At 43.8% G+C, this 15,706-nt stretch overlaps 1 pseudogene; it reads right to left on the minus strand.

Moving 5' to 3' along the window:
• Positions 1-15,270: 15,270 nt before the first annotated feature.
• Positions 15,271-15,389, minus strand: LOC115134885 (5S ribosomal RNA; annotated as a pseudogene).
• Positions 15,390-15,706: the final 317 nt, after the last annotated feature.

The raw sequence follows: 15,706 nt of genomic DNA on the forward strand, positions 1-15,706 counted from the left end.
GTGACTATATACACACTTTCAATATTTGGAAGTCCTCTATCAAATCAAATATATTTATATAGCCCTAGCCTAAAACCCCAAACAGCAAGCAATGCAGGTGTAGAAGCACGGTGGCTAGGAAAAACTCCCTAGAAAAGCAAAAACCTAGGAAGAAACCTAGAGAGGAACCAGGCTATGAGGGGTGGCCAGTCCTCTTCTGGCTATGCCGGGTGGAGATCACAGTGGTTGTAGAGGGTGCAACAGGACAGCACCTCAAGAGTAAAAATGAACAGTTTGGAGTTCCATAACCGCAGGCAGAACAGTTGAAACTGGAAAAGCAGCACGGCCAGGTGGACTGGGGACAGCAAGGAGTCATCATGTCAGGCAGTCCTGAGACATGGTCCTTAGGGACCGAGAGAGAGAAAGAAAGAGAGAAAGAGAGAATTAGAGAGAGCACACCTAAATTCACACAGGACACCGAATAGGACAGGAGAAGTACTCCAGATATAACAAACTGACCCTAGCCCCCCGACACATAAACTACTGCAGCATAAATACTGGAGGCTGAGACAGGAGGGGTCAGGAGACACTGTGGCTCCATCCGAGGACACCCCCGGACAGGGCCAAACAGGAAGGATATAGAGTAACGCCGAGGTCCTTCACAGTTTTATTTGAGACGACTGTACAACCATTAAGATTAATTGTCAGATTCAACAGAAGATCTCTTTGTTTCTTGGGACCTAGAACAAGCATCTCTGTTTTGTCCGAGTAGAAAGTTTGCAGCCATCCACTTCTTTATGTCTGAAACACATGCTTCTAGCGAGGGCAATTTTGGGGCTTCACCATGTTTCATTGAAATGTACAGCTGTGTGTCATCCGCATTGCAGTGAAAGTTAACATTATGTTTTCGAATGACATCCCCAAGAGGTAAAATATATAGTGAAAACAATAGTGGTCCTAAAACAGAACCTTGAGGAACACCGAAATTTACAGGTGATTTGTCAGAGGACAAACCATTCACAGAGACAAACTGATATCTTTCTGACAGATAAGATCTAAACCAGGCCAGAACTTGTCCGTGTAGACCAATTTGGGTTTCCAATCTCTCCAAAAGAATGTGGTGATCGATGGTATCAAAAGCAGCACTAAGGTCTAGGAGCACGAGGACAGATGCAGAGCCTCGGTCTGTTGCCATTAAAAGGTCATTTACGACCTTCACAAGTGCAGTCTCAGTGCTATTATGGGGTCTAAAACCGGACTGAAGCATTTCGTATACATTGTTTGTCTTCAGGAAGGCAGTGAGTTGCTGCACAACAGCCCTTTCTAAACATTTTGAGAGGAATGGAAGATTCGATATAGGCCGATAGTTTTTTATATTTTCTGGGTCAAGGTTTGGCTTTTTCAAGAGAGGCCACTTTTAGTGAGTTTGGTACACATCCGGTGGATAGAGAGCCGTTTATTATGTTCAACATAGGAGGGCCAAGCACAGGAAGCAGCTCTTTCAGTATTTTAGTTGGAAAAGGGTCCAGTATGCAGCTTGAAGGTTTAGAGGCCATGATTATTTTCATCATTGTGTCAAGAGATATAGTACTAAAACACTTGAGCGTCTCTCTATATCCTAGGTCCTGGCAGAGTTGTGCAGACTCAGGAGAACTGAGCTTTGAAGGAATACGCAGATTTAAAGAGGAGTCCGTAATTTGCTTTCTAATAATCATGATCTTTTCCTCAAAGAAGTTCATGAATTTATCACTGCTGAAGTGAAAGCCATCCTCTCTTGGGGAATGCTGCTTTTTAGTTAGCTTTGCGACAGTATCAAAAAGGCATTTCGGATTGTTTTTATTTTCCTCAATTAAGTTAGAAAAATTGGATGATCGAGCAGCAGTAAGGGCTCTTCAGTACTGCATGGTACTGTCTTTCCAAGCTAGTCGGAAGACTTCCAGTTTGGTGTGGCGCCATTTCCGTTCCAATTTTCTGAGTTCCTCAGTTAGGTGGTTAACTGATTTTCGTCCTCTGGCGTCCTTGGGTAGACAGAGGGAATCTGGAAGGACATCAAGGAATCTTTGTGTTGTCTGTGAATTTATAGCACAACTTTTGATGTTCCTTGGTTGGGGTCTGAGCAGATTATTTGTTGCAATTGCAAACATAATAAAATGGTGGTCCGATAGTCCAGGATTATGAGGAAAAACATTAAGATCCACAACATTTATTACATGGGACAAAACTAGGTCCAGAGTATGACTGTGACAGTGAGTGGGTCCAGAGACATGTTGGACAAAACCCACTGAGTCGATGATGGCTCCGAAAGCCTTTTGGAGTGGGTCTGTGGACTTTTCCATGTGAATATTAAAGTCACCAAAGATTAGAATATTATCTGCTGTGACTACAAGGTCCGATAGGAATTCAGGGAACTCAATGAGGAATGCTGTATATGGCCCAGGAGGCCTGTAAACAGTAGCTATAAAAAGTGATTGAGTAGGCTGCATAGATTTCATGACGAGAAGCTCAAAAGACGAAAACTTCATTTTTTTTTTTTTGACTCCAATGCTTCCCGCAGTTGTGTCAAGTTGGCTGGAGATGTTGGTCATGGAAGGGTTTGACCAAGTTAGCTGCTACCACGTCTTTAGTCACCTAACCTCCATTCCCATTTGCAGGCCTGGTCTGAGTAGCTGGCACACACAGGCAGTGCGATAAATGGTGTCCCAGCAGGAGAGGGCTGCTGCCTCTATCCCTCAGCTGAGTGGCGCTAATAGTAAGAGGAAGCCCGGATAAAGGACCCTTGTCATGGTGTAACCACAGCCATAATGAGGACTGGCATCTGATGGATTACCTCAACTAATTTCTCAAAGGCTGGCCCATTTTCCCTCATCGTTCTCCTCCATCCATCCCCACTCCTTGGTGGGTCTAACAAAGGCCACACTTTCTAAATGCCATTTGTCCTAATCATGCAGCCCCCGTTCAGTGAGAATTTATTCCACTGCTCATTATTCCTCAATAACAATAAATCAATTGTTTTTTTCTGGGACGTGTCGTGTGAAAATCAGGGAGTTTGACTACTGTATAGTGTGAGGATTTTGCAATGATGTGATGTCACCCCCTCCAGGTCTAACATTTGATGAAATACAGTAAAGTTATATCGCCATATAAAATGCACATCCTCAGCAAACAAACATTTCGAAGTGCAGAACAGATATGATATATGGCCCAGATTCCTTGGCGGCTTTAGCTCATTCAACACAAAGCGTTTTGGCAGTGGTACAGCAAGCTCCCCCACCCCCCTCGCAGATTGTTAAATACTGGATAGGTCTAAGCAAAATGGTGGAAACTCCGCCTAGCTTTCAGAACGACTATGGAGCTTTATTTGTTATGATACCTATCCAATCCTTCAAGATTGGCTACAGAGAATCAACAGGGACTAGGATTTAGGGCATAAGGATTGGTTTGGGGCTGGGAGCGCCATGTGTGGGCTTTTGAAGCTGGCCATGTGTTTGTTGATGCTTGTTGGGCGAGGGCCAGAGCCAAGGCTCTGTAACAGGAAATAAACTCGGCCATTCCCTAAGACAAGGGGAAATGGAGCTTGTCTACTCAGAGGGAGGCTGCAACAGTATTTACTATTTACCTCAGTTTAGGAAGCCCCTCGGCCACCATAAATTCTTGTGCATGCATCAGTAAACTGTCATGCCTGCCTGGATGCCGCTGAGTTTGTTTAGTTTCCCTGGGCATAAACAAATAGAAGAGCTGCCTTTTAATTGCGGCGGTAATTTGTCGCCTGACTAGCTAATTAAATCCTGTCTCCAGCCATCCTTGCCCAGGCGACCACTCAATGCCGACATGCAGGCGAGACACACCGAGGCGGTCTGAGTTGGCCGAGGGAGAGAGAAAGAGAGAGACAGGCAGGGAGCAGGAGAGAGCGAGGCAGAAAGAGGGAGAAGGAGAGACAGAGAGAGAGATGTTTTGGATTCTTCCAGAGGTAATATAACATGATGTACCATAAAGAGTTTATTGGAGGTATGAATTTAAAGGTAACAGAAGACTGAAAGCATAATAAATACATGGTCATAAGAGACAGAGAAATGGAGGGGTATATAGGGAGAAAGAAATACAGTAAGTGGGAGTGAGTGATAGAAAAAGAGAGATGGAAAGAGGGGGATAAAGAAAGAGGAGTAAGACATTTGGGTAACACTTTACTTGACACCCAGTGTCATAACACATTATGCCACGTCATGACACAATAATAACCAATTCACAATGTCATAACATCTGACATAACTTTTCATGACCCATATGTACACCTGTTGTGATGTATATTGTTATTTTATGGATGGTTATGACACCTACATAATAGTATGAAATTAGTATTACCCCTGCCAAGAAGTTTCCTTTCGTTAAAATTTGTCTCTTAAATCCTTTGTTTTTGTTATAATGAATTCTCTAATTAATTATTTTTCATCACATTTTAAATAACTTGTAGAAAATACACTTTATGACAGTCATGAACCATTATGACCCTCCTGTGTCACTTTACTTAGACTAAGAAAATACACTTCATGACAATTGTTACAGGCTTTGGTTTTTCAACTTATGTTTTGAGGTTGGACTTTGGCACGTATAGCTTGGGAGCACAACTGGTGTCACCTCGTTAGTCAATATGTGTTACACCTATGCTGGCTGCCATCTCGTTAGTGGGAAGGGGTTTCACCTGTACTGGCCCAGGTTCTATTTAACAGTGGCTGGCCCAGTGCTCCAGTTGTCTTGGTAGAGGCAGAGGGTTAACACCTTTAGTAGGCACTCCCTATTTTGATTTCTAAACAAACAATCCTTTGTCTGTTTTGCTTCACCTTTCTGGTTTGCTTCCTGTCTAAGTTTGGTGTGGGTTTTAATTTTATTTACTTCTTGGGCAAATTTAGTGGGCACTACTGTGGGTGTCTTAGGTTCCACTTGTTATTGCTAGCTAACTTTCAGAGGACACCCCCATGAGTGTCTTTCAAAACCCCAGCGTTGATCAGTGACTCTTTGTAAGTTCCCCCTTCTGTTTGAGCGACATTTTTGGTGGGGAACATAACACATGGTCAAGATGCATTATGACCATCCTGTGTCACTTTACTTGGACTAAGAAAATATATTTTATGACACTGTCAAAAAGTGTTATAACCATCATAATCATATATCATATAAGCCAGATAGGCCTATCACCTACATGCTCTTATCAGTCATCAGTCTTACTTGATTCTGCGCCTGCATTCATCCCAGTCATCAGCAACAGAGTAATGGGATCTGACATAAATGTGCGCGCAATTACAATGATAATTTAACATGGTCATAAAAAAAGAAACATACTGTTGACACAAATGCTATTTAATGGATTGTTTTGCCTTGTATGGTAGGTTGTGGGTTTTAAAATAACACAACTGGTCATGACAGTGTTATGACAAGTTGGCAGATGTTATGACATGGTTATGACAATGTCTGAGTGTCAAATAAAGTGTTATCAAAATTTGTGTAGCCTTTGTCGACCCTCCCGCGAGCCACTACAGAGCCCCTTCTAGTAGTGCCATGTGTTACAGAAGGCAGGGAGGTTCACATGTTAGGTTCTCAATAACAGTGTAAAAACTGACGTCCGTGTTTACGGGCATATTCAATCAATCCCTATCCCAGTCTGCTGTTCCCACATGCTTCAAGAGGGCCAACATTGTTCCTGTTCCCAAGAAAGCTAAGGTAACTGAGCTAAACGACTATCACCCGTTAGCACTCACTTCCGTCATCATGAAGTGCTTTGAGAGACTAGTCAAGGACCATATCACCTCCACCCTACCTGACACCCTAGACCCACTCCGATTTGCTTACAGCCCCAATAGGTCCACAGACGACGCAATCGCAATCACACTGCACACTGCCGTAACACATCTGGACAAGATGAATACCTATGTAAGAATGCTGTTCATCGATTACAGCTCAGCATTTCACACCATAGTACCCTCCAAACTCATCATTAAGCTCGAGACCCCGGGTCTCAACACCGCCCTGTGCAATTGGGTCCTGGACTTTCTGACGGGCTGCCCCCAGGTGGTGAGGGTAGGCAACAACATCTCCACCCCACTGATCCTCAACACTAGGGCCCCACAAGGGTGAGTTCTCAGCTCTCTCCTGTACTCCCTGTTCACCCATGACTGTGTGGCCATGCACGCCTCCAACTCAATCATCAAGCTTGCAGACAACACTACAGTGGTAGACTTGATTACCAACAACGACGAGACGGCCTACAGGGAGGAGGTGAGGGCCCTCGGAGTGTGGTGTCAGGAAAACAACCTCGCACTCAAAGTCAACAAAACAAAGGAGATGATCATGGACTTCAGGAAACAGCAGAGGGAGCAGCCCCCTATCCACATCGACGGGACAGTCCTGGAGAAGGTGGAAAGTTTTAAGTTCCTCGGGGTACACATCACGGACAAACTGAAATGGTCCACCCACAGACAGCGTGGTGAAGAAGGCGCAACAGCACCTCTTCAACCTCAGGAACCTCAAGAAATGTATCCTGTCACCAAAAACACTCAAACTTTTACAGATGCACAATCGAGAGCATCCTGTTGGGCTGTATCACCGCCTGGTACGGCAACTGCTCCGCCCACAACCACAAGGCTCTCGAAAGGGTAGTGAGGTCTGCACAACGCATCACCGAAGGCAAACTACCTGGCCTCCAAGACACCTACACCACCCGATGTCACAGGAAGGCCAAAAAGATGATCGCCACTGACTGTTCACCCCGCTATCATCCAGAAGGCGAGGTCAGTGCAGGTGCATCAAACCTGGGACCGAGAGACTGAAAAACAGCTTCTATCTCAAGGCCATCAGACTGTTTTACCAGCCATCACTAACATTGAGTGGCTGCTGCCAACATACTGACTCAAATCTCTAGCCACTTTAATAATAAAAAATTGGATGTAATAAATGTATCACTAGTCACTTTAAACAATGCCACTGTATTAAATGTTTACATACCCTACATTACTCATCTCATATGTATATACTGTACTCTGTCATCTACTGCATCTTGCCTATACCGTTCGGTCATCGCTCATCCATATATTTATATGCACATAGTCTTATTAATTCCTTTACACGTGTGTGTATAAGGTAGTTGTTAAATTGTTAGATTACTTGTTAGATATTACTGCATGGTCGGAACTAGAAGCACAAACATTTCTCTACGCTCGCACTAACATCTGCTAACCATTTGTATGTGACCAATACAATTTGATTTGACTCAGCAAAAAAAGTAAAGTCCCCTTTTCAGGACCCTGTCTTTAAAAGTTCATTTGTAAAAATCCAAATAACTTCACAGATTTTCATTGTAAATGGTTTAATAAACACTGTTTCCGATGCTTGTTCAATGAACCATAAACAATTCATGAACATGCACCTGTGGATTGGTCGTTAAGACACTAACAGCTTACAGACGGTTGGCAATTAAGGTCAGTTATGAAAACGTAGGACACTAAGGAGGCCTTTCTACTGACTCTGAAAAACACCAAAAGAAAGATGCCCAGGGTCCCTGCTCATCTGCGTGAACGTGCATTATGCATGCTGCAAGGAGGCATGAGGACTGCAGACGGGGCCAGGGCAATACATTGCAATGTCCGTACTGTGAGACGCCCAAGACAGCGCTACAGGGAGACAGGATGGACGGCTGATCGTCCTCGCAGTGGCAGACCACGTGTAACACCTGCACAGGGTCGGTACATCCGAACATCACACCTGCGGGACAGGTACAGGCTGGCAACAACAACTACCCGAGTTACACCAGGAACGCACAATACCGCCATCAGTGCTCAGACTGTCCGCAATATGCTGAGAGAGGCTGGACTGAGGGCTTGTAGGCCTGTTGTAAGGCAGGTCCTCACCAGACTGGCAACAATGTCGCCTAAGGGCATAAACATACCGTCGCTGGACCAGACAGGACTGGCAAAAAGTGCTCTTCTCTGACGAGTCGCAGTTTTGTCTCACCAGGGGTGATGGTCAGATTCGCGTTTTGAGGTGTTCCAATCGATTTGGAGTTATTGAGTCCATGGTCTGGGGCGGTGTGTCACTGCATCATCGGATTGAGTTTGTTGTCATTGCAGGCAATCTCAACGCTGTGCGTTACAGGGAAGACATCCTCCTCCCTCATGTGGTACTTCCTGCAGGCTCATCCTGACATGCCCCTCCAGCATGACAATGCCACCAGCCATACTGCTCATTCTTTGCGTGATTTCCTGCAAGACAGGAATGTCAGTGTTCTGCCATGGCCAGTGAAGCCCGGATCTCAATCCCATTGTACACGTCTGGGACCTGTTGGATTACATGGTAGGGCTAGAGCCATTCCCCCCACAAATGTCCGGGAACTTGCAGGTGCCTTGGTTGAAGAGTGGGGTAACGTTTCACAGCAAGAACTGACACATCTGTCCATGTGGAGGAGATGCACTGCAGAACTTAATGCAACTGATGGCCACAACAGATACGGACTGTTACTTTTGATTTTGACCCCCCCTTTGTTCAGGGACACATTATTCAATTTCTGTTAGTCACATGTCTGTGGAACTTGTTCAGTTTATGTCTATTGTTGAGTCTTATGTTCATACAAATATTTACACATGTTAAGTTTGAAAATAAACACAGTTTAAATAAACACCAAGTTTATTCACCCAAAGGGTCAGACAGCTCAACAGACATGTTTCCACCAGCACAAGTGTATATACTGTATATACCCCAATTTGGGTGAAGTATCCTCCTTCCCTCTAAACATTGTGTCTTTATTGCTATGCAGGAAGTTAAGTGATGTGGGCAATAAACTGTTCCTTCTCCCATAATGTGACCTGCCCTGACCTCGGCCCCCATTCCTCACTAATCCAAATCTCTACCCCCTTATCAGTGACTGCAACCATGTGATTGCCCTTTCTGTTACTCAGTACATTCCAACCTTAATTGCCTCCACCATGTACATTCCTCCTACAGAAAACCGTTAACTTATGGTGTAGAAACCAGATTACGGCCCTCCTCATTTCCATAGGATACCTGATAATTAACCATATTTATATATGCTTCACGGGTGAGCTTCACCATTCCTTCTCACCGAGCTTTGGAAAGATATGTCTGCGGGTAACGATGGGCACCTTTTGATTTTGAGATTTAAGGACATGCTTACATAAACAAGGTCTAAATCATGTTTGATGCACTCTGGATGTATTTTTTTTTCAGTACTGTTTATTTGAGATGTTATGACCACTATGGACAATTTTCAGCAAGTTGCAACATTGAAATACAGAAATAACCACTTTTCCATAAACAAGGTCTAAATCATGTTTGATACATTCTGGATGTAAAAAAAAATATATATTTTTATTTGAGATGATATCAACACTGGACAATTTTCAGCAAGTTGCAACATTTGAAATACAGAAATAACCACTTTTCCATAAACAAGGTCTAAATCATGTTTGATGCACTCTGGATGTATTTTTTTTTCAGTACTGTTTATTTGAGATGTTATGACCACTATGGACAATTTTCAGAAAGTTGCAACATTGAAAAAGAAATAACCACTTTTCCATATTTTCAACATTGAAATACAGAAATAAGCACTTTTCCATAAACAAGGTCTAAATCATGTTTGATGCACTCTGAATGTCAAAAACAAAATGTTCTGTTTATTCAAGATGATATCAACACTGTGGACAATTTTCAGCAAGTTGCAACATTTGAAATACAGAAATAACCACTTTTCCATAAACAAGGTCTAAATCATGTTTAACAGATGTTGCATTTTCACCATTTAGATAAGCATCTTTGTGTCACTCAAAAAGTGAAAGAAATTGCATATACTGTAGCCATCACTTTGTAGCACAGATCGTTGGATGAAATACAAACTAACCTTGCTTATTTATTTCAAAGCGAGGGCCTTGTGGGGAAAAAAGCCTCGTGGACAAAAAAGCATACAGCGCCTGGTATTTCCAGGCAGTCTCCCATCCAGGTACTAACCAGGCCCGACCCTGCTAAGCTTCCGAGATCTGTCAAGATCAGGCATACTTTTTATTTTTTTATAAAAAATTCTTGTTTTACATTATATACAAATTCAATATGCAAAAACCCTTTTAATCAACACAATACTAAACATTGGCAGGCAAACAATTCACCCCTATCAAATCAAAAACAAAGAAATTAAAATACCAAAACCAAAATTATACAACCATTGCATACAAGACTTTGTTAAAACAAATTCCACCCAAATAGAGTTTAAAAGCACCTCCTTATCAAATAAAAACTAAGACATTCTCAAAACAATTCTTTCAAAATGTTTACTGATATCTCAAACTTTACACATCAAAACCCATACACCAAACCACCATCCTCCCCCACAGTAATAAATCCACAATCCTTCATAAACACCCTCTCAAAATCCTCCTGCTTAGACCTATACATCAATCCTACATCCTTCCTTACCAAACCTTCAAACACCTTCCACACTGTCACCCTCTTTCCCTCAAACCTTGCCAAGTTCCTCCTTGAATATACCGCATACCTTGCATGTGACAGCATAAAATTCAATAATACAATATTCACCCCCTCACATGCTGACCCACTCCAAACAATACCAAACACCTCCAATCAACCCCGCCTATTAACTCTTCTCCCCAGTACCTTTCTAACATGTCCCTCAACCTCACATAGAACCCAGCTACATCAACACATCCAAACATCATGTGCATCAGATGTTCATCCTCATCTCTACATACATCACACACACGAGACACTGACCTGTCTACCTGATGTAACACCACCTTGGTAAAAACACGGTTGTGCCTCAACATAAAATCAAAATGGGTACATTCAAGACTGTTGAGCCTCACTACGATGTTTTCCCACAACCGCTCAACTTCCATCCCTGGAAAAACTTGCCTCCACACTTTCTCAGATGCAGGCGCCCTGACCTTCCTGGTAATAAGAGCCCAGTATAAGGCCCTCACCTGGGTAGAGGATAAGGCTTGCATAGTCTCCCCACATTTCACCTGCATCTCAGGCAAGGTCTCTAAGACTCCATTACTCAAATGATTGTCCAACAGCCTCACCCACTCCCCTGGAACACACTCATTTATCCTCTCATACATTCTCAACACCGTCCCTTTCCTGACAACCTCACCAACAGCCCAGACAGTATCTACGATCGCCTGATCAGTCAGGAACCCCGGCACCACCTCATACCTAAAGTCCCTCAGTCTTATCATACCCGCCTTCATTATTACCTTACTCTCCAGCATCTTTCCCTCTGATTTCAGCATTGGGTTCAGAAAAAAACGGTATATTCAAAATCACAACTTACCTGTGGTAAGAACTCCGCCCAGGCTCAGGGCCAGTTCTTACCACAGGTAAGTTGTGATTTTGAATATACCTCCTGGTAACTCAGGCACCTCTGCAAAAATGCTAGGCGTAAAACACATAAACAACCCATAATCTCCACAACCTCCACTCCTATGCAACCAATGCCTGAAAAACTCCTTCCACCCCTGACCCTCATCCCCATACAAAAACTTCACCTCCAGATCTATTAATCTCAACCCACCCCTATCATAATCTGCTATCATCACATCATGAGCAATCTTCACCCCCTTCCCACTCCACAGGAAATCAGACACTAATTTATTAATTCCCTTCAGAACTCATACAGGCATGTCCATAACCCCTAAGGTATACACACATCTTGACATCAACAATGCATTCACCACCACCACTTTCCCCCTCAATTTTAATTTCCTTTGTTTCCAGTAATTCAAAGTCGTCTTTATTTTATTAATCACCCCTGTCCAAGTTAAGTCCCTCGCCTCCCGCTCATCTACCCCAATATTCACACCCAAAATTCTCACGTGCCCCTTAACAGTCTTAAAAGGAACGTTACATGTAGACATAACAGTATCATCAGCACATAACATTTGAGACTTTTCTACATTCACCTTAGCCCCAGAAGCTCTCCCATAAACATCAAAACACTTCATCAGACAGTTCACACTCCCTCCATCCCGCACAGTACAGGTGGTATCATCGGCATAATGATGCAATACACTGACACCTCCCCCCGGGAGGTCCACTCCATGCACTCCTCCATCACGCTTTACAAACGCCGCTAACGGCTCTACTGAGATGCTGTATAGCAATGCAGACAATGGACAACCCTGCCTAACAGACCTGCCCAGGGATCAGTTAGCACACCATTACATTTAACTACACTGCAAGCTGACCCATACAAAAGCTTCACCCATTCTTTAAGACGAGGCCCGAACCAAAATCTTGCCATGGCCTCTAACAGGAACCGATGCTCCACCTGATCAAAGGCTTTATTCAGATCTAGACAGAGCACCGCCCCACCCACTTCCCCCATCTGCTTCACTACATCCCAGATAGTGCAGAGGGTGTCCACTACATCCCGCCCCGGAACTCCATAGGCCTGAGTAGGTGCTATGATTGCTTCCCATCACCTTATTCAACCTATTGGCCATTATCTTAGCAGGCACCTTATTGTCTGAGTTCAAAAGGGTTATTGGTCTGTAGTTCTCTAATTTCAGTCTGCTCCCCTTCCCTTTGTATAACACAGTCAACACACCCATAGCTAAAGATTCAGGGACTACCCTCTTCTCCTCCATACACACATAGCATCAGTGGGGCCAGTATGTCACTAAACTCACGGTAAAACTCTGCAGTAAGACCATCTGAACCCGGGCTCTTATTCATGTTCAGGCCCAAGATAGCAGCTTTAACCTCTGCCAATGTAAAAATCAGCATCACACATCTCTACATCCTCAGTCGACACCCTAGCCTCCACGGCGTCTAGTACTCTTCTCATACACACTTCATCTACCCCGCCCGACGTAAATAAGCCCTTATAAAAAAGAATGCACCGTATTCAAAATACCTTCCAGATCTGTCACCCTCTCCCCCCTCTCATTTAACAGCTCAGTTAGAAAACTCATTTCCTGCTTCCGCCTTTCTAACCTCAGGAAAAAAGCAGTATTCCTCTCCCCCTCCACCACATACTGTGCTCTACTCCTCACCACTGCCCCCATACACCTGTGCCTCTCTACGACCCTCAACTCCTCCCTAACCCTCAGGTACTCTGTAACATCATAGCCTGGACAGTTTTCTACCTTTTCTAACTCCAATAACAGGCGGGATTTAAGAATCCCCTCCTCCCTCCTCCTTAACACATTTGCCCGTCTTGCACTAGATATTGCCAGCTGCTTGAACTCCCTTTTAATCCTTCCCACCACACACTCACATCAGACTCAAATAGAGGATCTGACACGGCGTCATTCACACACTCTTTCACTGCTGCCTTAAACCCCTCATCCTTCAGCAGACTGGCATTAAGACACCACAAACCACCCCCCTCCCCTCCCCTGATGCACCCAGCCAGAAAAGCAGAGCATCATGGTCACTAAAAAATGTGTGTGAATACTCTACCCCCGCAACCAAGTGTGCAACCTCTCTATGAGCGAGACACAAATCTATACGTGACTGCTTGAGCTCACCCCTCACCACTTGTCTTCTAGAGAACACCCGCTTATCTGGACTGTGAAACTTACTCCCACCATTCGACCCACAGTGTCGGCACATAACAAACTTAAATTAGACACAACATTATGTTTCACCAAAATAGCTACCCCACATGTCCGCACAGTCCCATTACTCACGTGCATTTATCCATTCCATTCCATCTCTGCCTTACATTATCCATATACGGCTCGGTCCAATGAGTCTCCTGTAGACATAATATGTCTGCAGAGAAGGCTTCCAACACCAGCTCTAGCTTTTCTTTGCTACGAAGTCCATTGGTATTGATAGATACAACTCTCACCATTATGAATATAAAGAGGGGATGAATACAGTCCATCATGATTGATCTTTTACCTTCTTTTTCTTCTTGATTATCATGTTCCTTTCACTATCCCTCTGCATTTTATGTACTCCATCTCTTCCTCCGTCAGCTCTTCTTCAGACCCTTTACGTTTGTAAGAGTCATCCCTTGCAGGATCTACCACCCTAGAGGAGCCTCCCTGGACTTCAGACACAGTCGGGATCTCCACTTCACCTCCAGAATCCGTAGCCAATGCCTCTCCATGTGCTTCTTCTTCAAACCACTCTACCCCCCCCTCTCCACAAGGAATGCCCTCCACCTCGTCTAGGCTTGAACTTATCTCTCCATCCTTGGATGCCTCCTTTCCTACAGGACAAGGCCCAAGGCCTACAGGACAATGGCAGCGAGCGCACAGTGTCTGTGAACTTTACTTTGTAGAAGCGTGTCCCATCTGGAACGTCCGTCCCCGGCCAGTAGACCATTTTCACCGGTGATATAGCATACACACCCCATGCTCTTAGCCGTTCTGTGATGGCCTCGTCTGTAATGTATACTGGGAGGCTTAAGAAGGATTCAACCATCTCATCAAGCGATAGGTCCTTTGCCATGATTCAACAGCTCCGGATTTTAAATCCATCCATCAGTTTTTCCTTCCATTTGGCACTTGACAGCGTCACTTCATATCGTTTTTCATCTTTAACCCGACATCCGCAGACCAGTCCACAAACTTCTTTAATCCCTCTCAATAACTCCATCATTGTAATTTTCTCCTCTCCCATAATTTCCACAGCCACTGTTCAATTATTTTCATACTTTTGCATCTGTCTTGTTGTAGCTCCATTAGCCATGTTTCCTTTGTTCGTCATCTTTTGCCAGCATGGGTCAAAGCCATTGTTTCCATCCAAAACAACGACAGGAGGAAAGTCCCCCAAACAGCAATATGCTGCCGGGGAACAACCCCAAACTATAACTCAAACTTAATCAATTCACAAAAAAGAGATTGTACTTCAAAAAGCTCAAAACTCAAACACAAACTCTCTGGAGCAAACACTCAACCTCAGCTCAATCACTCACACCTGTGTCAATTACCCAACAACAGGTGCGTACTCAGGCCGGTATGGTCGTAAGGGAGAAATTATTTCTTGGTGCACTATATAAAATCAAAGTTAGTCTGATTAACAGATGTTGCATTTTCACCATTTAAATAAGTATCTTTTTGTCACTCAAAAAGTGGAAGAAATTGCATATACTGTAGCCATCACTTTGTAGCACAGATCGTTGGATGAAATACAAACTAACCTTGCTTATTTATTTCAAAGCGAGGGCCTTGTGGGGAAAAAAAACTGACAAAAGAGTTTAAATTCCACAAGGCAGTGATGCTGATGAAATGATGCAAGAGCACCCCCTCGTGGACAAAAAGCTCACAGCACCTGGTATTCCCAGGTGGTCTCCCATCCAAGTACTTACCAGGCCCGACCCTGCTAAGATTCTGAGATCTGACGAGATTAGACGTACTCAGGCCGGTATGGTCGTAAGCGAGAAACTATTTCTTGGTGCAAAATATATTAAAGTCAAAATGAGTCTGATTAACAGATGTTGCATTTTCACCATTTTAGATAAGTAGCTTTGTGTCACTCAAAAAGTGGAATAAATTGCATATACTGTAGCCATCACTTTGTAGCACAGATCGTTGGATGAAATACAAGCCAATCTTACTTACTTATTTCAAAGCGAGGGCACATATTTCAGCCTTGTGGGAAAAAACGGACAAAGAGTTTAAATTCCACAAGGGAGTGATGCTGATGAAAAGATGCAAGAGCACCCCCTCGTGGACAAAAAGCTTACAGCACCTGG

The sequence above is a fragment of the Oncorhynchus nerka genome, linkage group LG9a (assembly GCF_034236695.1).
Source record: "Oncorhynchus nerka isolate Pitt River linkage group LG9a, Oner_Uvic_2.0, whole genome shotgun sequence".
NCBI classification, from domain to species: domain Eukaryota; kingdom Metazoa; phylum Chordata; class Actinopteri; order Salmoniformes; family Salmonidae; genus Oncorhynchus; species Oncorhynchus nerka.